Source organism: Panthera uncia (genome assembly GCF_023721935.1).
Source record: "Panthera uncia isolate 11264 chromosome B3 unlocalized genomic scaffold, Puncia_PCG_1.0 HiC_scaffold_1, whole genome shotgun sequence".
NCBI lineage: Eukaryota > Metazoa > Chordata > Mammalia > Carnivora > Felidae > Panthera > Panthera uncia.
Window position 1 is genome coordinate 120,298,558 of NW_026057582.1, and position 25,264 is coordinate 120,323,821.

At 33.6% G+C, this 25,264-nt stretch overlaps 1 long non-coding RNA gene across 1 annotated transcript; it reads right to left on the reverse strand.

Moving 5' to 3' along the window:
- Positions 1–210: 210 nt before the first annotated feature.
- LOC125910210 (uncharacterized) lies at positions 211–24,720 on the reverse strand. The gene is made up of 7 exons (XR_007453893.1): positions 24,204–24,720; positions 22,924–23,070; positions 19,317–20,932; positions 4,946–5,075; positions 1,880–2,008; positions 1,176–1,215; positions 211–430 (listed from the first exon to the last, which is right to left on the reverse strand). It is a non-coding gene; the product is annotated as an uncharacterized LOC125910210 (long non-coding RNA).
- Positions 24,721–25,264: the final 544 nt, after the last annotated feature.

The following is a 25,264-nucleotide window of genomic DNA, read 5'->3' on the forward strand; positions in this document are numbered from 1 at the left end:
ATCTATGGTATGACCAAGGTGTCCATGGGGTTGCATTAATTACATTTACCACATGCAAATCTCATTCCCACTTGTAAAGTAAAACAGAGAAAAAAAAATCAATGAAGTAAATAACAATAGAGAAAAGCTCAAGATATAGTCAGAGAACAAAGAAGTACTTAACATTCTTGGTCATTACTTGCCAAAAAGCAGACCAATTCTATTCCTGGGGAGGTTTATATTTATATTTATATTTATATTTATATTTATATTTATATCTATATCTATATTTACATTTATATCTATATTTATATTTATAACTTGTGCCCTTTGAGATACAATGATGCAATAAGCTTCAAAAAGAGGGAAATAACAACATCAATTTGGCGATGCTGTGGATGGAACCACTGCAGGAAGGTATCTATGATCCTCTTGTATACTTGTTCACCACCTAGGATAGTACAGAGGGAGAGATTGCAAATGAAAATAAACAACAGGTTATCACAAAGCCATTCATCAGGACAAATGGATATCATCTTCTAGCATTTTAGTGATATTTCATGAAAAACAATTCCTATGATCCTAATGCTAAATATCTCCAAACTACAAAAACCAGGTATATTTACTGTAGGAAAATGATGAAACTATAATTTTACTTCTTCAATCATTCTACTAGATTTTGAGAACCAATCTTATATTCCAAATTATTTTCATGTCATTTAACCTTATTTCATTCTTTGAACATTTCTCGTGTAACTACTTAGTGCTAATATATATTATCCATTCAGGGTTAAAAAATAAAAGATAAAGGTACAAAGAAATACTACAAATGTGCTCTGTAAATTTCATAGTGTTTCATAGAAACCTTTCCAAAAAACAAAACCCATTATCAGAGTACCCACATATACATTATCCCTGCTTTCCCAAAAGCTTATTGTGCAGTGTCTGATGATCCTAATAGAAGATGGCCCTAACAGAAGAACACTTCTATTTCAGTTTCAATAAGTGTTGCTTACTAACAAGATATAATGACAAAACCCTAGGTTTAACTATTACATCAAAATAATCAGTTATACCAACATAAAAAGTTTGATGAAAAAAAAAAGGTACTGTCCAATAACTCAAATAAGAATGTATTCCATCAATACACCCAAAAAGATCAGTTAAAATCAGGGTATTGGTGTTAATGCTCTTACCTGTGGTCAAAGTCTCTTTGGTCCTTGCTTATGAAACATGCTTGTGAAAGAAAGAAAAAAATGCTTGAAAATATCTGAAAAAAAAATCTTCATTCACTCATCAAATGAAAGGGTGTTAAGAAGGTACTTCTTTAGAGTAATAGTGGAATATTCCTCAACTCTTGTCTATCCATCTTATCTGATATTAGGAATACCCTAAATCATGCATCTGGAAATAAAAGTCAACTTCCTGCTATCATTAAGACCCATATTATTCGCAGCAAATTATACTTCCAAATATATTTTCTTTCTGATGCCTTTCTATCCTTTTACTTTTTACCCCTACCTGCCTGACTTCCTTGACTCCCTTTATCCATCCATTACTAATGTATTTATTTCAAAACGTTTAATATTTAAATGAATTTAAAATTTACTGAGTATACTGACAGAGATTATAGTCTCTGGATAACATTACATTTTATGGCAAGAGTAGGTAAGAGTAGTAAGTAAAAATCTACATAATCTATATATCAACATTGTCTCAATATATAATAGCTTTTTAAAAATATCTTACATTCCATCTAATTGGCAATCATTCCACAATTTGACAATCCTATGCTTTATCGAATTCATAAATGGTTTGGGATCTTAAAATAGGAAAAACTGATTCCACATCAAACTGGTCAAATATAAACAAATAGTATACCAGTGTTACTGATTCTTACCAGCACTGTTGAAGAATGAAGTCCACAGAAATGATAAACAAGTATAAGAATTTGGATTGATATGGAAATGTCAGGTAGTGAAGCATCTAAAATGTCTCACTTCTTAAGCTGGTAACACCTCAGTTAAAACTGTGGAAAATATGGGGAAATTGTCATATATACAATGACCACCATAAAATACATAAGGTAAAGCTGACTCTTTGATCAACCTCACAAAAGACCTCAAGTTATTAAATAATATACAAAAGTCGGTATAATAGAAACTACTCTCATAAACTCACTCCAATTGTTCTTTCATTTCTTTTTGTTTTGCTCTTTTTAAAAATTTAGGGATACCTGTGAGGCTCAGTTGGTTAAGCCTCTGACTTCAGCTCAGGTCATGATCTCACAGTTGCTGAGTTTGAGCCCTGTGTCGGGCTTTGTGCTGACACTTGGGAGCCTGGAACCTGCTTTGGATTCTGTGTCTCCCTCTCTCTCTGCCCCTCCCCTGCTTGTCCTCTGTCTCTCTCTCTCAAAAATAAATAAATATTAAAAAAATTAAAACTAAATAAAAATTTATTATTGCAACAATATGAGAAAGCAACCACTAATTTTTTTCTAATTTTTAAATAATTAGCCTATTCCCTCAATAGTCCCTCCATTTTTTCCATTCAACTTTACATGGTTATTTTATTATATTAGTCTATTCTTCCAATGATAAAATTTCTGTACCACCGCTTCTTGAATCAAACCATCTATCCATCAATGCATCTATCAAGTCACTCTGAAAACATCAACAATGCTAGCACACTCATGCAATCCATTTATCTGTGCATTGATTCCTATATTGATCCATTACTCTAATCATCCATATCTATACCTATTAATCTAAACATATATCCGCACACGACGCATGCACCCAACATTCCAGTCTGAAATCCAAATTCTAACCTCTAAGTATCTAACTATCTACACCTTCACTGAATATCAAGTCCACCAATCCATATTTATCTCCAGTATTTTTCTGAAAATTTTTTGAAAACATTAATTCTTGATTCTTGCATCTAGCCATCCACTTAATATTCTAGTTTCCATCCATTCTTTCAGCCCAATGTTGAACTAATTCATATATTGCTCTGCCCTCAATTACATAAAGAAATAGTTCCTGGGGTGCCTGGGTGGCTCAGTTGGTTGAGCGGCCGACTTCGGCTCAGGTCATGATCTCGCGGTCCGTGAGTTCGAGCCCCGCGTCAGGCTCTCTGCTGACAGCTCAGAGCCTGGAGCCTGTTTCAGATTCTGTGTCTCCCTCTCTCTGACCCTCCCCCGTTCATGCTCTGTCTCTCTCTGTCTCAAAAATAAATAAACGTAAAAAAAAATTAAAAAAAAAAAAAAAAGAAATAGTTCCTTACACACACTTTTCCAGCCTTCTATTAAAATACCCTTCTTGGAGCACCTGCGTGGCTCAGTCTCTAGATTTTGGTTTAGGCCATGACTCCAGGGTGGTAGGATGGAGCTCTGCATTAAGGCTCAGTGCAGAGTGTGGAGCCTGCATAACATTCTCTCTCTCTCTCTCTCTCTCTCTCTCTCTCTCTCTCTCTGCCCTTCTCCCCCACACATGCTCTATTTCTAAAACAAACAAACAAAAATATGCCATCTTGCATCCACTAATTTTTAAATCCACCTAAGTGGACACTATGCAAAAATTTCATTCCTCATTCTCACATTCTTCATTCTATCTATCCACCCCTATAAACAAGTTTTAAACCATCAATCCATCCCTCCATTCTATGTATTCATTCACCAATCCTTGAATTCTTGCACGTAACTTATCCATTGATATTAGTCACTTTCAAGTTACAGCAACTTCAAAATCTTACTGGCTTAACAAAACAAACATTAACTTCTTACTCATGAAAAGACCTTTGTGGGTCTGATCCATAAAAGTAGCTTTGCCCCATATGACACCTCATTGTTACAGGTCATTCTCCCTTGTGGCATCTCTAATTCAAAACATTATTCTATGATCATCACAAGTAGGAGATTAAGGAGAATCTCATAAAAGCTACTCAAGTCTTCCCCCAAGACTTAATTTGACTGAGTTTTAGTACCTAAGGAACTAAAAAATCTGATTGTTTACAACTTAAAATGACCTTTAGGCCCCAACTCTCTCTGAATAGAAAAGCTCTGCACCTCCCTTAGAGAATGTATCTCACACCACCTATCTTTTTTTTTTTTTTTTTCACACCACCTATCTTAAAAATAATTATGCAGGGTAATAGGTATGGACAATGTCAACAGGCTGATACAGTGTCAGGAAGAACAAAGGACAAGTGAGCATCTTCCAAGTACTAGTAAAATGTTCTCCCTCCTCACAATATCATAATAGATAATATCTTCCAATGAATATGTATCTTGCATTCTATCCTTTATATTTTGCAGCTTTTATTATGGTTGCCTTATCCTTGCTCCATACTTGAACACTGGGAAGTTAGGTACAAATAACTTCTTTTTTTAAAGTTCCTATATCTCTGGACCAAGAATAGGCAAACTGACACACAGATCAGTGCAAATAACCTGATTCCAGTGCACAACTGAGAGATATTGGGACTGTTAGCCAGGTGATTCCTTATTTTTGTTCCCACTGAGAAGGGTGTAAAGTTTAATGTGCATGTTGAAAGTAAAACCAATATGTGAAGCCAGAGAGGTGTCATTTGGTAGATGTTACTATTGTTTAATAAGTTCTTTCTACTCTCTTTGAAAACATGGAGGAAATACAGTTTGTAAACCTTCTAAGTTTACCTTCTAAAACGTGCATGATTGATTTCTTTTATCTAAGAAAAAACTTGTAAAGAAATTATTTCATGAGTTACTTGCAATTTTCCATGTTATCTCTCCAAGTGACAAAAAAACATAAAATTTTATGCTGTGATGGAAGCGACAGGAGATTATCACTGTTTGTGACATTTGGCCTACCAATAATTGCCATGAACCTATGACCCCTAACAAATTCTTGTCACTGTGAGAAATTTATCTTTGCGATTTAAAGTAACTCAGATTTAGCAATTAACCTTCCCTGAATCCACCTACCTATATATTCTTTTAGGCCCATATCCATCAAATCATTCATTCTTGTGTCCATCTATTAATCAGTTCATTTTGCATTATCACTTTATATCCACAGTATCTTATCCACACTCCCTTCCACTCTTGCATTAACCTATATATACACGATAAAGAAGATGTAATATATATAATTACTCAGCCATCAAAAAGAATTAAATCTTGCTATTTACAATGATATGGATGGAGCCAGTGTGTATAAAAGTCAGAGAAAAATACCATATGATTTCACTCGTGTAATTTAAGAAGCAAAACAGATTAACATATTGGAAGGGAAAAATAAAAGATAGGGAAGCAAACCATAAGACTCTTAACTCATGAGAACAAACAGAGGGTTTATGGAGGGAGGTGGGCGGGGATAGGCTAAATGGGTGATAAACACTGGACGTTATATTTAAATATTTAAGTGATGAATCACTAAATTCTATTCCTGAGACCAATGTTACCCTATATATTAACTAGAATTTTAATAAAAACTTGAAGCCCAAAAATAATCCTACATATACACTAACACATTTATACATGTATTCCATCCCTGAATATTAAATTATATATATCCTTGTTTCTTTTTAATTTTTTAAGCTTATTTACTTTGATGGGGGTGGCAGAGAAAGGGAAACAGATTGATGAGGGGCTCAAACTCATGCACCATGAGATCATGAGCTGAGCAGGAACCAAGAGTCGGTCGCTTAATTGACTGAGCCACCCAGGTGCCCCTATATCCTTGTTTCTTAATTGTATCCAGAAGGCATTTCTGAATTCATCCATCAATCCATGCATGAAGTTGTCCATTTAAATAGAAATAGAGAGAGAGAGAGAGAGAGAGAGAGAGAGAGAGCGCAAGCACCAAGCAGGGGTGGAGCAGAGAGAGAAAGGGAGTGAGAGAATCCCAAGTAACCTGTATGCTCAGAATGTAGCCTGACACAGGGCTCGATCTCAGAGTTCATGAGATCAAGACCTGAGACAAAAATCAAGAGTCGGATGCTTAACCAACTGAGCCACCCAGCTGCCCCAGTATCATCTATTCTTTATTCCATCCATCTTCCTGACCTAATGACATCAGTATATCCTTCATGCATCCATTACTTGATTAACCAGTTCTCACATTTATGCAATCATCCCATGAAGTAATCTTAGTTTTTGCCAATTCCACTCAGTGATCAACCAGCTAGGTAGGCATAACTCACTACAGTGGAGAGTACTAAATAGGCCCTCAAGTATTTGATTAAATCAACTTCTTTTTCACTAATGGACATCAAAATAGCCTCACCACAGGATTAACCTCAAATGACCTATTTTAAAGCCTTTGCATAGTTGTGATGAGCACCAGATGTTATATGTGTCCAATCACTAACTTGTACACCTGAAACTAATACTGATTGTATGTTAACTGGAATTTAAATTAAAAACTAAATTAATCAATTAATAAAATTTTCACATAGAATCTCAGGTATCTCTATTAGGACTTTGCAATATTGACCAAATCCTTTAAGAGCTACCTCAAATCATTCTGAAAGATAATGAAAGGAGAAAGCTCAGGATTTGGGAAATGTTCATTACACACACACACACACACACACACACACACACACACACAAAATACCACCTTTACCCTTATACGACTTTTAAAGCAATACCTATTATTTTCTCAGGATACTGACAAAATCACCAAAACCTTGAATTCCTACCTAAATTGAAATTTAACCAATACTTTTATTTCTAACTCTATTCCATAAAACACCATTACATAACTAATTCTCACATCCAATGTCCTATTTATCAGAATTATTTTGAAAGCCCTGTACTATTTTCAGATAGCACCTATGTACCAGAAACAAAGACCATTAACAGTTGTGATAAAATCACCAGAAATACCATTTTGCTCTCATCACTTCCTATAGCCCAATACTATTTTATACTTATATCCCCAAAATTATTATATAGTAACATACATATATTCATCAATCCATTATAAGGTTGTATGTAACTATAAGATGACTACTTAATTCCTATCCATAAAAGTTTTACATTTTATAATCCCAACATTATATGATTTTGCCAGATTCCCCTTCTTTCAGATTGCTGAAAGAGACTGCTGTCAAACATATTGACTTACTATAAATCTGACAGTTGAGAAGATCATTATATCCTGGTTGTATTTTCCATTGTAATTAATTATAAGAATATCCAAGAGTACTTCTTCATGATTAATAACAATTTACATTTCTTCTATAAACTGTTAAAATAACTTACTTATATTTTATTGGTAGTTTTCTTCCCTCTATTAGAATCTCTTATATTAATTAGGGATTTCAACATTCTTATTACATATATCTCTTTAATTATCAATTGGTATTTACTTTGCCCATTGCTATTTAACATCAAATTTATCACTTTCTTTCTGAACAATTCCAGAATTTGAATAACCTGAAATAAAATTTTCCTCCCTCCTAGGATAAAGAGAAATTAAGTTTACCATGTTCTGTAATTCTGATATTTCTTTAGTTTTAATTAAAACCCCTGAATCACTTAAAGTTCCTCCTGTTCTATATCAGCAGAAATAGGACACATTTTATGTTTCTGCATTTGACTAACAATTTCCTCCAATGATTTCAGGTAACCCCACTGCAATATCTTCTAATGCTACTGTCAACATCTGGATTTTCTATACTTTTGTATTACTGTGCATTCAAGTACCTGCCAATAACAGTTTTCTAATTGCATTGCTAGCCATTTCATCTTTCATTCCTATTCTATATACAGTTTTCCTCATATTTATCGCTCAAATTTATAACCAAAATGTCTAACTCAAAAAATGAATTTTTAAAAAATCAAAATTATATTTTAAATTCCCTCATAAGTTACTTCTTAATTTATGATGCTAAAACTTAAGATAAACTCAATTATCATTGCCAATTTTAAAAACTCAACTCTGAAAAATATTAGGTACATCCTGCCTTTTGCAGTGATAGATATGAGGAACAGATGTATTGAGAGCAAGATTCTTCTTTGACATATTTACTGCATATAAAAATATCTGAATCACCTTAGAGGAACCAGATAGCCTGTCTTTATACACATTCTCATAAATATAATGCCATTCTTAGCCTGGAAAAGAGCCTTTTATTTGATGTACTGGACCATAGTGAATTTAATTAATAATACTTCTGGCTTATCACCTTAGTATTAAAAACTATGCCTTTAATGTTTACAAAAAAAGTGATATAACTGGAGCAAGAAGGTGGATAAGAGAGAAGGAAACAATAAGCAAAGAAATGGTATTGATACTTTAAAAAGCTAACCAAATGCCATATTATTTCATTCATATGTGTAATTTAAGAAACAAAACAAAGGAAGAGACAAACAGGAAAACAAAATGGACCCTTAAATATAGAGAACAGATGGTTAACAGAGGGGAGGTGGGTAGGGGGATTGGTGAAATAAATGAAGGTGACTAAGAATACACTCAGTGTAATGAGCAGTAAGTAATGTATAGAATTCTGCAATCATTATATTGTACATCTTAAATTAACATAACACTGTACGTTAACTAGAATAAAAAATCATATTTAAAAGGAAGCAAATTGAGAGTATAAATATACCTCCAGATTCTTTTCTGTCCACTGTTCCTGTTTCTAACTTATCCACATTAGAAACAGTCATTTCTTCATGGAAAATGATAGAGAAACAAAGTGCTCCTGTACTTTTCCCTAATCAGAAATCTTTCCTCTATTTTCTACTCATGAAGGCAAAGAAGTGGGGTTGAACATGTAAGACAAAATGTAAACAGACTTAAAGATGGCAGGGGATAGCACTAAACATTCAATGTAGAATATTCTGTGACTTCTACTCTGAAACAAACATAAAAAAGTGCTATCATTCATAACTAAATGAAAGAAATTAAACACTCCTTTCTGGGTGTCTCTTGATAAAGCTTATTGTCTTCCCAACAGACCATAGAAAAATAGAAAATAACAAAATAAGATCTTACATTGAATGAAGACGAAAGACCACATGTGAGCATACAGAAAGCAGTAAAAATAATTATTTCTGTAAAAATTAGTCAAGGGATTCATAAAACAAAAGGATGTAAAACAGGATATCAAATATATGAAACCTGGAGGGGAGAGGAGTAAATAATGAGTTTAACATTAAGCGACCATGAGGCTTAATGTAGACTGCTATAGGCAGAAGACGGCATATATAAACCAACGGTAACCACACATTAAAACATAAAAGTAATAGATATGAAAAACATAAATGTAACAAACCCAGGAACATCTTAAAACCAAAAAACCAAAGAAAAAGATGAGAATAAACCTACAGAAACTATTAAAATCTTGAGAACAAGCAGTAACCTCTTTGACATAAGTCATAGTAACTTCTTATTAGATATGTCTCCTGAGGAAAAGGAAACAAATGCAAAAATAAATTACTGAGACTAAACCAAAACAAAAAGCTTCTGCACAGTGAAGGAAACAGCAAAACTAAAAGGCATCCTACAGAATGGGAGAAGATATTTGCAAATAACATATCTGACAAAATGGTTAATATCCAAAATCTATACAGAACTCATGAAACTCAACACCCAAAAAATGAAAAGTCCAATTAAAAAATGGACAGAAGATATGAATAGACGTCCTCAAAAAATTAAAAATAGAACTTTGCTACAATTCAGCAATTGCACTACTGGGTATTTTCCCAAGAATACAAAAATACAATTGAAGGGATACATATGCCACAATGTTTATAGCAGCATTATGAACAATAGCTAAACTATGGAAAAAGCCCAAGTGTCCATCAAATAATAAATGGATAAAAGACATGTGGTGTGTATACACAATGGAATATTAGCCACAAAAAAGAATGAAATCTTGCATTTGCAACCACATGGATAGGGCTAGAATGTATTATGCTAAGCAAAATAAGTAAAAGACAAATACTATATGATTTCACTCATGTGTGGAATATAAAAAATAAAACAAATAAGCATATGGAAAAGAGAGAGAGAGAGAGTCAAACAAACAGACTCTTAAGTATAGACAAAAACTGATGGTTATAAGATGGGAGGTGGATGGAGGGTTGGGTTCAATGGGTGATAGGAATTAAGGAGGGCACTTGTGATGAGCACCAGGTATTGCACGGAGATGCACAATCACTAAACTGCACACCTGAATCTCATATTAGATTGTACATTAACTGGAATTTAAATAAAAACCTAAACCCACAAAACAATAAAATGACAAAGAAGTTAGTTCTATGTATCACTATTTACTTTAAACGTAAATGGACTAAAAGCTCCAATCAAGAGACAAAGGGTATCACAGTAGATGTAAAAATAAGACCCAGGGGCCGCTGGCTAAGTTGGCAGAGCATGTGACTCTTGATAGTTGAGTTTTAGACCCATGGGCATAGAAATTACTTTAAAAAATAAAACATCAGCAATCCCTATCGAAATATGACCAGCATTCCTCACAGAGCTAGAAAAAATAATCCTAAAATTTGTATGGAACCAGAAAAGACCCCAAATAGCCAAAGCAATCTTGAAAAAGAAAACCAAAGCTGGAGGCATCACAATCCCAGACTTCAAGTTGTATTCCAAAGCTCTTATCCTCAAGACAGTATGGTACTGGCATAAAAACAGACACTCAGATCAATGGAACAGAATAGAGAACCCAGAAATGGACCCACAAACGTATGGCCAACTAAACTTTGACAAAGCAGGTAAAAATATGGAGAAAATGTTTCTGGGAAAACTGGACAGCAACATGCAGAAAAATGAACCTGGACCACTCTCTTACACCTTACACAAAAATAAACTCAAAATGGATGAAAGACCTAAACGTAAAACAGGAAGCCATCAAAGCCTCCTCCCCTAGAGGAGAAAGCAAGCCAAAACCTCTTCAACCTCGGTCACAGCAACTTCTTAGTCAATACATCTACAGAGGCAAGGGAAACAAACAAAAATGAACTATTGGAACCTCATCAAAATAAAAAGCTTCTGCACAGCAAAGGAAACAATCAGCAAAACTAAAAGGCAACTGACAGAATGGGAGAAGATATTTGCAAATGACCTATCAGATAAAGGGTTAGTGTTCACACTGTATAAAGAACTTATCAAACTCCACACCCAAAAAACAAATAATCCAGTGAAGAAATGGGCAAAAGACAGGAATACACTTCTCCAAGGAAGACATCCAGATGGCCAACAGACACATGAAAAAATGCTCAACATCGTTCATCATCAAGGAAATACAAATCAAAACCACAGTGAGATACCACCTCACACCTGTCAGAATGGCTTACCATTAACAACAGATGTTGGCGAGGATGCCAAGAAAGAGGATCTCTTTTGCATTGTTGGTGGCAATGCAAGCTGGTGCAGCCACTATGGAAAACAGTATGGTGGTTTCTCAAAAAACTAAAAACAGAGCTACCCTATGACGCAGTAATTGCACTGCTAGGTATTTATCCAAGGGATACAGGTATACTGTTTCAAAGGGGCACATTCACTCCAATGTTTATAGCAGCACTATCGACAATAGCAAAAGTATGGAAAGAGAGCCCAAATGTCCATCAATGGATGAACGGATAAAGAAGATGTGGTGTGTGAGTGTGTGTGTGTGTGTGTGTGATGTGTGTGTGTGTGTATATATATACATATGTTTTCCATACACACACACACACACACACGTAAGTACTACTGGACAACCAAAATGAATGAAATCTTGCCATTTGCAACTATGTGGGTAGAACTGGAGGGTATTACGCTAAGCGGAATTAGTCAGAGAAAGACAAATATCATATGACTTCATTCATATGATGATTTTAAGATATAAAACAGATGAACATAAGGGAAGGGAAGCAAAAATAATATAAAATCAGGGAAGAGGACAAAACATAAAAGACTCTTAAATATAGAGAACAAACAGGGTTGTTGGAGGGATTGTGGGAGGGGAATAGGTTAAATGGGTAAGGAGCATTAAGGAATCTACTCCTGAAATCATTGTTGCACTATATGCTAACTTGGATACAAATTAAGTAATTAATTAAAAATAAAATAAAAATAAAAATTATAAAAAACTAAAAATTAAGTAAATAAAAATAAAAAATTAAAAAAATAAGACCCATCTATATGCCATCAAGTGACACATTTCAGAAAGTCACCCGCAAATTAAAGTGAGGGGATGGAGAAAATGTATGTAAGTGGATATCAAAAGAAAGAGTAGCAGTACTCACTATAGTGGACAAAATGGACTTTAAACCAAAGTATTAACCTATTATTCTCAGTGTATTATAAAAAACAGAAAAGAAAGGAAAACTTCCAAATTCATTGTAAGAGGCCAGCATTACCCTGATACCAAAACCAAGACTCCACTAAAAAGGAGAACTATGGGCCAATATCCCTGATTAACATGGATGCAAAAATTCTCAGTAAAACACTAGCAAATGAATCTGACAATACATGAAAAAAATCATTTCATCACAATCAAGTGAGAGTAATTTCTGGGTTGCAAGGTGGCTCGACATTCACAAATCAATCAACGTGATGCACCACATTAATAAAAGAAAGGATGAGAACCACATCATCATTTCAATAGATACAGAAAAATTATTTGACAAAGTACAACATCCATTCATGTTAAAAAAAAAAAAAAAACAAACCTCAACAAAGTAGGCATGGAAGGAACATACCTCAACGTAATAAAGGCCATCTATGAAAACACCCATAGTTTACAGTAAGGAACAAGACAGGATGCTCACTCTCACCACTGTTACTTAACATAAGGGAGGTTCTATCCTCAACAATCAGACAACAAAAATAAAGGAACCCAAATTAGCAAGGAAGAAGTAAACCTTTTACTATTTGCAAATGACATGATACTCTATACAGAAGACCCAAAAGGCTCCACCAAAATACTGCTAGAACTGATAAATGAATTCAGTCAAGCTGCAGGATATGAAAGCTTTGTATGGAAATCTGTTGTCTTTCTGTATGTCAATAATGAAACAACAAAGAGAAATTAAGGAATCAATCCCATTTACAATTTTACCAAAAACAATAAGATACCTAGGAACAAACTTAACCAAAGAGGTAAAACACCTATTCTGTGAAAAGTGTAAAATGCTGATGGAAGAAACTGAAGATGACATAAAGAAATGGAAAAAACATTCCATGGTCATGGATTGGAAGAATGAATATTGATAAAATGTGTATACTACCCAAAGCAATATGCACATTTAATGCAATCCCTATCAAAATACCATTAACATTTTTCACCAAACTAGAACAAATAATCCTAAAATTTTTATGAAAATACAAAGACCCAGAATAAACCAAAGCAATTCTGAAAAAGAAAAGCAAACCTGGAGTCATCACAATTCTGGCCTTCAAGGTGTATTAAAAATCTGTAGTAATCAAAACAGTATGCTACTAGCACAAAATCAGACACACAGAAAAGTAGAACAGAATAGAAAACAAACCCACAACTATATGGTCAGTTAATCAACAAAGCAGGAAAGAGTATCCAATAGAAAAAGACAAGTTTCTCAAATGGTGTTGGACAGCAACATGCAAAACAATGAACCACTTTCTTATACTACACACAAAAAAAATAAACAAAAAATGAATTAAATACCTACATGTGAAACCTCAAACCATAAAAATCCTAGAAGAGAACACAGGCAGTCACTTCTTGGGCATTGGCCGAAACAACTTTTTTTTCTAGACAAGTCTCCTGAGGCAAGGGAAACAAAAGCAAAAATAAACTATTGGGATATATTTTAAACCTTCTACATAGTGAAGGAAACCATCAATTAAACTAAAAGACAACTTACTGAATGGGAGAAGGTATCTGCAAATGACACACCCGATAAAGGGTTAGTATCCAAAGTATAAAGAAGTTATACAACTTCACATACAGACACACACAAAAATAATCCAATTAAATAATTACAGAATTCATGAACATACATTTCCCCAAAAGAGACACACAGTGAGGCACCCAGGTACCTCAGTTGGTTAAGTGTCCAACTTCAGCTCTGGTCAAGATCCTACAGTTCTTGAGTTCAATCCCTGCATCAGGCTCTCTGCAGTCAGCAAAGAGCCTGCCTAAGTTGCTCTGTCCTTCTCACCCTGTCCTTTTCCCGCTTGCTTCTGCTCTCTAAAATGAACATTTAAAAAAAAAAAAAAAGGACACACAGATGGCCAACAGACACATGAAAAGATGTTCTTCACTCATCGTCAGGAAAATGTAAATCAAAACTACAATGAGAGGGGCACCTGGATGGCTCAGTTGGTTAAGCATCTGGCTCTTGATTTCAGCTCCAGTCATGATCTCCCAGTTCATGGACTCTAGCCCACGGATTTGGGCTCGATGCTGTCAGAGAAATCTTCTTGGGATTCTCTTTCCCTCCTCCACTCACACATTCTCTCTCTCAAAGATAAACATTAAAAAAAAAACTATAGTGAAATATCAGCACACACCTGTCAGATTGACTAAAACGAACAACATAAGAAACAACAAGTATTTGGAAGAATGTGGAGAAAAAGGGACTCTCTTGCACTGTTGGTTGGAACGCAAACTTGTATACCCAATGGAGGTTCATGAAAAAGATAAAAATAACTACCCTACAATCTAAAAATCGTATTACTGGTATTTAGCCAAAGAATACAAAAACAGTAAATCAAAGAGACACATGCGTCCCTATGTTTTTTTCACTATTATTTACAATGGGCAACATATGGAAGCAGGTCAGGTATCTTTACTGATGAACGGATAAAGATGTGGTGTGTATGCATATGTATGTATGCGTGTATATTTATGTATATATACATATGCATACACACATCTTTACATATATACTATATACATATATATAAAATGAATTACTCAGCCATCAAAAAGAATGAAATCTTGCCATCTGCAACAATGTGGTTTGAGCTATAGAGTACTTTGGTAAGCAAAGGAAGTCAGAGAAAGACAAATACCATATTCTTTTCACTCATAAGTGGAATTTAAGAAACAAACAAGCAAAGGGAAAAGGTGAGAGGGACAACCCAAGACTCTTTTAACTGTAGAGAACTGATGGTTATCAGAAAGGAAATGGATGATGGGAATTGAGTGCACTTCTTGTGATAAACTCTGATGTTTGGAATTATTGAATCCCAATACTGTCCACCTGAAACTAATATAACAATCTATGTTAACTATAATGTAATTAAAATATTTAAAATTCATAGTGTTCTTAAAATGAATTACTAAATACTGTATTACAATCAAAAAGATTCCTATAAGTGACTAAAGAATTAATAAAACCAAACTGATATGACATTTAAATCTAACAGGATTTGGGGGAAAATATTAAACCCTACCACAGGGATGCCATATACTACTTGTAGAATTAGAAGTGTGATAATTTTAAAAGGCAAATAATCTGATTTCTTCCAAACATAAATAGAAATTATGAAAGTTAAAAAAGAGACACAGAGATGAGGGGCACCTAGGTGGCTCAGTCAGTGATGTGTCTGGTTCTTGGTTTCAGGTCAGTTTATGATCTCACAGTTCATGAGTTCAAGCCCCACACTGGGCTCTGCACTGACTGTGGAGCCTGCTTGGGATTCTCACACTCCCCTCCCCTTCTTCCCCTTTCCCACTCATGCAGGTAAATGCACATGTGCCCTCTCTCTGAAAATACATAAATAAACTTTAAAAAGAAAAAAAGAGGTGGGGTGCCTGCATGGCTCAGTCAGTTAAGCATCAGACTTCAGCTCAGGTCAAGATCTCATGATTCATGTGTTCGAACCCCACTTCAGGCTCAGAGCCTGGAGCTGCTTTGGATTCTGTGTCTGCCACTCTCCCTATCCCTCTCCTGCTCCTGTGCGTGTGCATTCTCTCTCTCTCTCTCTCTCAAAAATAAACATCTAAAATAAAAAAAAAGAGTCATTGCAAATTCAAAGAGAACTACAGATTAACAAACCAAGTGGAATGGAATGCATAACTATTCAAGTGCTGATTTGAACAATAACTATTTTCAAAACCTGTTTGAATGATTTTTAATCTATAAATAATTCAGAGTACTTTAGGTATCCAGCTGTGATACACCATAAAAGGATTTATTATATTTCATATATTTAAAAAAATATAATTTTTATTTTTGGAAGAGACAGTGTGAGCAGAGAAAGTGCAGAGAGAGAGAAATAGACAAAGGATCCAAAATAGGCTCCAGGCTAACAGCAGAGAGCCTGATGTGGGATTCTAACTCACGAACCAAGAAATCATGACCTGAGCTGAAGTCAGATGCTCAACAAATTGAGCCACTCAGGCGCCCCTCCATTTTACATTTTTTAGCAGGTAGCATAATGATTATCTTTTAAAAGTAATGGGGTCCACAAATCTTGAGACTCAACAAAATACATGAGAATAAATTATAAAAGAAAACTAGGCCTTAGTTATTTTTCTCTAGGATGGGACATGGTAAGTACATATCCATATTCTATTTGGGACACAGTGTATGAAATACTCTTGCAAAATTGATAGAATGGTCAAATATTCAATATGTAATGAAACAAAAAAAGAAAACAGATCAAGACATCAACAGCAAGTCATTTAGTGGTTCCTAAAAGAGATAGAATTACAGATCTGTAACAACAGTGAACCTTTCACAATCACTTATATAGTGCTCTGTACATTGGGAGACAATGCCTCTTTCCAAGCACCTCTAATACATTTAGAAATATGAGCTATACTTTTGTTATAGTCTACATAAATATACAAGTATTTATGCATAATTTATAAAGGTATTTATACATTCTATAAATGTTTCTAGATAGTTATAGATAGGTAGGTATGTGACAGAGAATGTATGAAAGAGACAGACACAAAGAAAACCTCAAAGCAGAAATAACCTGGACCACATTAGCTCACCAAAATACATGTAATACACTAGAAATAGTAGGTAAAATCACTATGAATGTAACAGAAAAATATAAAGTTCTTCCAAAATGAAATGAATTGCAAAAGATTAAATATTTTAAAAAAATATTTAACACATATGAAACAAAAAAGCATGGTAAAATGTCCTATATTAAGGGATTAAAAGATTTAGTATTAAGAATAAATACTAATAACCAAAAATAAGATACAAATGGCCTAGATAAAAATGCATGGTGCCTGCTTGGATCCAGACTTTTTCTAATTATTAGATCTTTGGAAAATATGACAAGTTTACATGAAGATTTATTTTAAAAGGCAATAAGGGATTCTACTTAATAATAGATATGATATTGTGGTTATTTAAAATTATGATGTATATGCATACAAAAAATTCAAGATTGAAATATACGATTTGCAGTTTTCAATATATGGCAAAATATTTTTAATTATTCTAGTTGCTCAGCATGTGAAAACTCATTATGATTTCATTATGAATATGAAACTTTTCATAATAAAAACAGACCATACCTAAAAGAGTTAAACATGAAAATACCATATGATTCCTAGCTATTTCACTCCAAGATATATACCCAAAGAACAGGAAAACAGGGACTCAAGACATTTTCATGTCAATATTCACAGCAGTATTATTGACAATGTGGAAGTCACAAACCTTATTATTCAAAGTCAAAAAGTGGAAACATCCAAGTGTTCAAAAACAAATGTTACATATACACACTTTGGAATATTACTGAACCGTAAAAATAAATGAAGTTCTGATACATCGCTTAATTCCTAAGTACCATTCCCTATAAGGAACCAAGTATCCTTAGAGAAACTGATGGTTCCACAAGATAAGAACAAAATAAACCCAGGTACTATTAGGTGGTCAGAAAGTAAGTAAGTACTCAGGAAAGGAAATATGGACATGTTAAAAAGACACAGAAGCCACCTTAAAAGAGACCTGAATGGCCAGATGGACAACGAGATTAAAGAAAAGTAATGAATTTAATCCATGGAATAAACAAAATACCACGAGTCCACACTGAAATGAATAATTAAATATTAAATGGGGAAGGAATAACTCTTATAGTACAAAATTCCAATTAATAAAATGTAGTACTGAGAAAATTTTTAAGAATCAATTTGGCAAATGCCATAGTGTATTAATTTTTGCAGGCAACAAACATCAATAAGTTCTAAAATTAGCAGATAAGAGTGTTAAAATATTTGCAGAACCTTCTCCTACTGATACTAATTATGTAACAGTATGTAATAAAAGTAATAGCAGTAGTCACAAGACATATCAATAGTATGTGATCCCTAGTGATGTACTGAGAAGGGAGTATCACTTCTATAGCAATCTCATCAAACATGCATAACCTCCAGTCCAATGATGAAAATCACACAAGCCCATACAGATTAACATTAATAGTTGGATATTTTGTCAACTCTTCAAAAGGATCAAAATTATGAAAACCAAAGAAAACTGGGCAACTGTCCCAAGCAGAAGGACATTAAAGAGACTTTAACAACTACATGCAATGTAGGATTCTATTTTCAATCATGGATTATAAAAAGATCACTTAAGAGCAGTGCAGCAATTTCCTTTTGTAGATAACTGTATCATGTAAATGAAATATATTAATGTAAGAGGAGGACAGAGAGCAATTTTGCAAGCCAAAAGTTATTTCAAAATAAAAACTAAATAATTAATACTAATACTTCTTGTTTTCAGCCTATACAAGTAATACTCCAAACATTTTGGTAGAGCAGATAAACCAAATACAGACCCCTGACGAAAACAGGACAAAATATGCTGTATATTTAGGATTATATTTTCAGAAACTGCAAATAAAATTTTAACAATTATAATAGGAAAATATATATGGAATATACACACACACATACATGCACATACATACATAAAATGTAGTTCATTGAGAGCAGATGCAAGAAAGTTTAATTTTTAGCCTAATCAAGAATTATGATTGCAAGCATGATCACCTATAACACACAACAAAACATTTTATTAAACCTGTCAACAAGTTTTGTGAAAAATGCTCAAAAAAAAGAAAGCAAGTTTCCTAAAATGACCCCTAAGTAAGCAAACCTTAAACTAATAGGATTAGTATTCATGATCAAGTAACCAAGGGCCCTTTTCTGCTTCCATATATTCTATTAAGAACCACGAACTAAGAAAGAAAACCAGAATTTTGGTATTTCAATTAAATACCATTAGAAAAGTAAATTAAAAAAAGGCTTTTATATTAATAAGAAAATAAAGTAGGTTCACAATCCCCATCACATTAATAAAACTATGAAATGACTGGGAATGAATGAAAAAATATAATCTAGCATTTTCCCAACATAACAAGTTGATTAAAAATAGAAAGACATACCTTGCAGTTGGAGAGGAAGACTCAATTTTAAAGAGATCTATTCTCTCCTAATTAATCTATTAAATTTGGTGCAAATGAAATTAAAACTGCATTTTTTCCAACTTGCAAAATAATTTTAAGCATCAATTGAGAGAAAAAAATGTGACTATAGACAGGGAATATTCTGAAAAAAAGAAGAGAAATGACATAGAACTCAATGGAATAGACTAAAAATCATCAGTAATTTTAAAGTATCAATAGAAGGTAAGGCAAGAAAATAGAAATGCAGCTGATATTATTTGGGAATTTCTAAATTACTATGGTAGAAATTAAAATAATTGGTAACTGCTTAAGTTAATTATTTGAGTAAGTAATGCTTTAAAGCCACAGTAACGATTGATGGGGAAAAAATGACAAAATAATTAACAACAAAAGAAAATACAAAAGATAGTAATGCAGTCATGTTTTAAATAAAAACACAAAACTCAAAAGGCATGAAACACAATATTGTTATATTTCAATATACAACTTCTGTACACCAAAAAGTAAAATATCACAGTAAAATGGTGAAAAAACATGGTATTTCATTTGCAAAGCATGGTAAATGGTTAAAATCGTTAGTCATAAAAGATCTTTTAAAAGCCAGTAACAAAGACACTAGTATTCCAAGGGAAATGAAAAAAAACAAAAAACAAAATAACACAAAACACAGAATAACAAATGACTAGTACAGTTTAAGGACATATGAAGATGACTGAAATGAACAATAACTGAAGAAAAACAATTTCTTTGTAGTAATCATACTATCAAAAATTAAAACATTGACATCCAATGTTTGTACTGTTTTAGAAAAAATAAGTCTCATAAACAAACACTGGGAGACAATATTGATGAGGATAATTTACACAATTCTGGGGAAATCTCTACTTTTAACTCAAAACATAAATTTTGGAAATACTTAATTCCAATGAAGTGGAAGTAGTAGGACTATTTCAACAACTTAGCTGGAGAAGTTAAAAAATAGATTACATATAAGCATGTTCACTGAAGAGAAAATTTGTAGCTAATGTATGGGCCCAAATGACTACTGGCATTATCAATTTGTTTATTGATACACCCCAAAAGGATATGCACAAAACTCCTTAACAGCAGATAATGTTGGGGAGTAGAATTAGGAGGGAGGAAAAAGCATTTAAAAAGTAAAAATACTACCCTTTACAACTTTGTGTCCTTTCAAATCTGGAAAAAAGGTAATTTATTTTTCTGCATCAATTTTAAATTTACCCTGTTAAAAGTGAAAATTATAAATATGTGCACTTAATATTTATGGGAACATTGAAATGAAGCCTTGCAATCATATCATCCTGAGCTTCTCTGTGTAATAGCATCTCCATCATTCAAGCTCCCGAGATTTAGTGCAATGTCAATAATGAAAACAGTCAACATGCCTGGTTACAATTCCCTCCAATGATAATCTTTAGGTAACTTTCAAACAAGGGCTTTCTCAGTCCAGTTGTTCTGGAGGAGTGTCTTACTCCAACACATGAAAGGAGGAGTCTCCATACATTATAAAGACCGTTTTTGGATTTGAAGATGGTGTCAGAAGCAATAACATCAGTTTCCTATTTGGTCATCACCTGAGAGGACACATTAGGAAATGCGTAAAGTTAGGAAGCATACATTATGCAATTATCAGTAGGATCTAATAAAATTATATACAATGAAATGCAACAGCCATTTTATTATGAAGAAATAACAGATGCATCGGAATAACTTTTGAAATTTTCTAGTAAGAAGGCTAGAGATGGCAACTACATTTATTGTGGTGAGCACTGCTTAATGCATAGAATTATCAAGTCACTATCACTATTCACTATTTACAGACCTGAAGCTAATGAGATCAACTATACCTCAGTTTTTAAAAAGCCAGATGTTGGTATCTTGTTATTCCTTCTTCTTACACCTTTGTAAATGGACTGATCCCAACATTCTCATGATGTCTGTGCCTCTTTTATGTATTTGGATGCCTGTATCTCTAGATTGCTCATTCATACACAAACTATTTAATCTATATGCCTTTGTCTACAATAAACATGACAACAGTGCAAAAAAAAAAATCCAATGAAAATAACAAAAGGACCTTAGTCCCTTTGGTAAGAAAAAAAAAAAGGTAATTATATAAAAGACAGAGGCTACAATGGAATTTAATAAGATTTAGATCTTAACCCATTATTCCAGCTGGTTATAAAAATTCTTAAGTAGGTACTTCACCCAAGTTGAAGTTGTCTATTTAGTTTAGTTGTCTATTTAGCAATGTTTTATCCTAAGGGAAAAAAAAAAAACATTTTATCATAAAAGCCTTTATCTTTTAAGGTTATTCTGGGATTAACAGAATAGGTCATTCTGAGGATTACTGCAGGTAGGCAATAAGGCTCTCTGAAAACGAATGTTTAAAGAATTTGTCAGCATTTACTCTTGGCCGTGTATCACATGAATTAACTTTCTAGTGGGAAATAAAGGAAATAAGAGAACCACAGAACTCCTGGTCCATCAGGAGATGGGATTCACTATTTGCTATAATATTAATGGTTTCATTAACAACTGCTCCCTCTCACTCTTTTTATAGTTCATTAGTTTAGTACTTCTAAGGTTATACATCTCAACGTCAGCTTAGTGTACCTGGGCTCTTCTCTCTTTTGCCCTCCTCAAACTCACTTAATGCCCAAAATCATGTACTTTGTTTTCTTTCTTGAACTTCTTGTCTTTTGCCTAATTTATTACCAAAGTTACAATTCAATAAAACTTAATTCTATGCCAGGCAATGAGTAAGATATTTGTTGAAACATATCTGCAAGAAATCCAGAGTACATGAAAAGTGAAATTCTGAAAATCAATTTACTAAGATCATAAAGACAGATATATGATTTGAGAGAACTGTTGTTAATGGATCCCAAAATTATTTAAAAACATCAACTACTAAAATTATACAGCTATAGTTCTCAATTACAATATCTTCTTTCATCTGGTCCTACATGTAACTCTAGGTGAACAGTAACCTTGGCACACGCCCAACATGAGACAGACTATCTACTAGAATTTGGGCTGGTCATATAAAAATGTTAGTGAACAAAATGTGGCAGAAGTGATACTACATGACTTCTGAAGTTGGATCATAAAGACCACATGCCACTTTCAGAAGGTTCTCTCTGAACATTCATTTTGATGATGCTTCCTCCGTTAAACTGATTGTGTGAAGGTGCTCTAATTTAGCTAAACCCAGCCTTCCAAGTCTTCCCAAAACAAGTGCCAGACATATGTGTGAAGAAGTGTCCAGATGACTCCAGCCTCTAAGCGTTTGAATTAATATTAAACACCGTATCTTCCCAGCTGATCCCATATTCTGCCATTGTCAGAAATCTTCACCCACAGAATTCATGAAATGGCACAATAGATGTTTTATGCCACTGCGTGTCAGGATTCTTTATTACTCAGCAACATGTACCCCAAACAGATCTCATTACCCGCTAGCTGCCACCAAAAATTAATTAATCTTAAACAAAGCAGAATATTAACTCCTGCCTAATCAAGTGCCCCTCCCTGAATAAAATAAACACTTATCTGTCCTTACAATCATTTTGCCAAGCAGTATTCCCGAAACCAGAGATGGGAGATGACGAATACTCAAATGAATAATGTTGCCAACAGAGGTCTTATGGTACTGATTCTTGCAATTACAAACAAAGATGGCAAAAGTGTGTTTTCTTAGAATTATCTCCTGACAGGAAAAAAAGAAGAAACATTGGAAGATAAGACACACATACTTCTTATAAAATAGAAAAAGCAGCAAATAAGTGGAGGCTAATTTTGAACTTTGTTACAAATTTCTTTTAATGCTTAGGAAGAATTCCTCATTAATGAATCCCCTATAGCTGATTCAACATTCCAACATCAGATATTACTTTACCAAATACTTTAAGTTTTTATTAAAATTCCAGTTAGTGAAATATTAGTTTCAGGTGTGCAACACTTACATACATCACCTGTTTCTCATTACATGTGTACTCGTTAATCCCCATCACCTATTTCACCCATCTCCCTCGACCACCTCGCCTCTGGTAATCATAAATTTGTTCTCTATACCTTGCTTTGCCTCTATTTTGTTTTGTTTCTTAAATCCCACATATGAGTGAAATCATATATCATTTGTTTTTCTCTGACTTATTTTGCTTAGCATTATACTCTCTAGCTCCATCGGCCTTGTTCACTGCAAGTGGGAAGATCTCATTTTTTATGGCGGAGTTCCTTATCCATTCATCAGTGAATGGATACTTGGGGTGTTTCCATAATTTGGCTATTTGTAGATAATGCTGCAATAAAGGATGGGGTGCACAGATCCCTCTGATTTAATATTTTTGTATTCTTTGGGTAAATACCTCATGATTACAATTGATAAATCATGTTTTTAACTTTTTGAGGAACTTTCATACTGTTTTCCACAGTGGCTCCACCAGTTTGTAATCCCACCAACAGTGCAAAAGGGTTCCCCTTGTTTGTTTGTTTTTTACCAGTTTCCATGAACTTCTGCCTTTATCACACTATAAAAATACTTGCAAAAATTCTTTATTTCAAAATTTCCAATTAATGAACAATAATTTTCTTTATAACATTAATTAGATCATAATGTTTGGTTAGAAATAAAAGCAATTGAAAGAAGACATAAATAATCTCCTACATTCTACATATACTCCACACCTTTACTTTGGTAAAGTTATCTTTTTTTATAGAATTAACTTACTCACTAATTCTCAGGCATGGCTGGATATTCCAAAGTCTGCACCAGTGATATTTTCCTCAGTCTAGCCAAAGCCTTGTTCTAAAACAGAACTTCTTGATCCAGAACCTTCTTACCTGTAGTTCCCAGTTAAGACTTATGAATTAAGAAAGACCATAGGAATGTCAGCTGTCCTCAGATTATCTGTAAATCTCTTCCTTTCATTGTGCTCATCTGAGAAGTAATTATACAATATAGCCAATTAGATACAAATAAGACACCAGGACACACAAATTAGGATGATTTTAGAATAATCAGGAACAGCGAATGGAGATAAACAGCTGATATTACTACACAGAAATAACACAAATGTACTGAAATGTTTTTCATGCCAGTTCTGAATCATATAAGAAACCATAAAGACCTACTTGAAATTCTGACTCAACTACTGTAAAAACTAGGAAAAATCCATTCTCTAATTACTACCATTAATTAAGATTAACTTTCAACCTATTCCAATACTCTTCCTCAAACAACATGATCTAATCAGTAACCACAAATATGTAAATTTATGAAAATTTATCCTTTATAGAAAGTTTCAATGATTTATTTTAATCATTCATGTGTTTGTAAACCCAAATATAATTGTTTAGCACCTACCTGAAATCCTATCCTCTCCCATGTTCATTTCTGGAGTCCCACAATGCTGTTTCAGTGTGTAAAACTCTCTGCTGCATTAGAGTCTCTAAACCACATGCTCTTCATGATCACTCACAAACAATTCATAATGGCCACTGGGAATACAAAACTGGATACAATAGCCCAATACTCGCCAGATATTGATAGGCAAGGATGAAAGGCAGGCATAAACTGGATGTATCTTTAAAATCCCCTTTTTGCTGTTTAGATGTTCCTTTTGAAATACCTTTAAAATTCAAAATGCAGGAAGTAGAAGCAGTCTTCCATTCCCATCTCTCTGTACAGTAATGTTATAATTTTGCCATCCATTCTTCCAGACACCTTTCTAACAATTAATATGTTAATTTCAGATTGTCAAGTAGCAATATATAAATAATAAGACAGTATTTTACTACTTAATGTACACATGTACAAAATTTTTAATAATGCTAAAATATTCATTATAACACTGATCAGTCAGCATTACTTAACTCTATAATCATGTCAGAATAATTACATT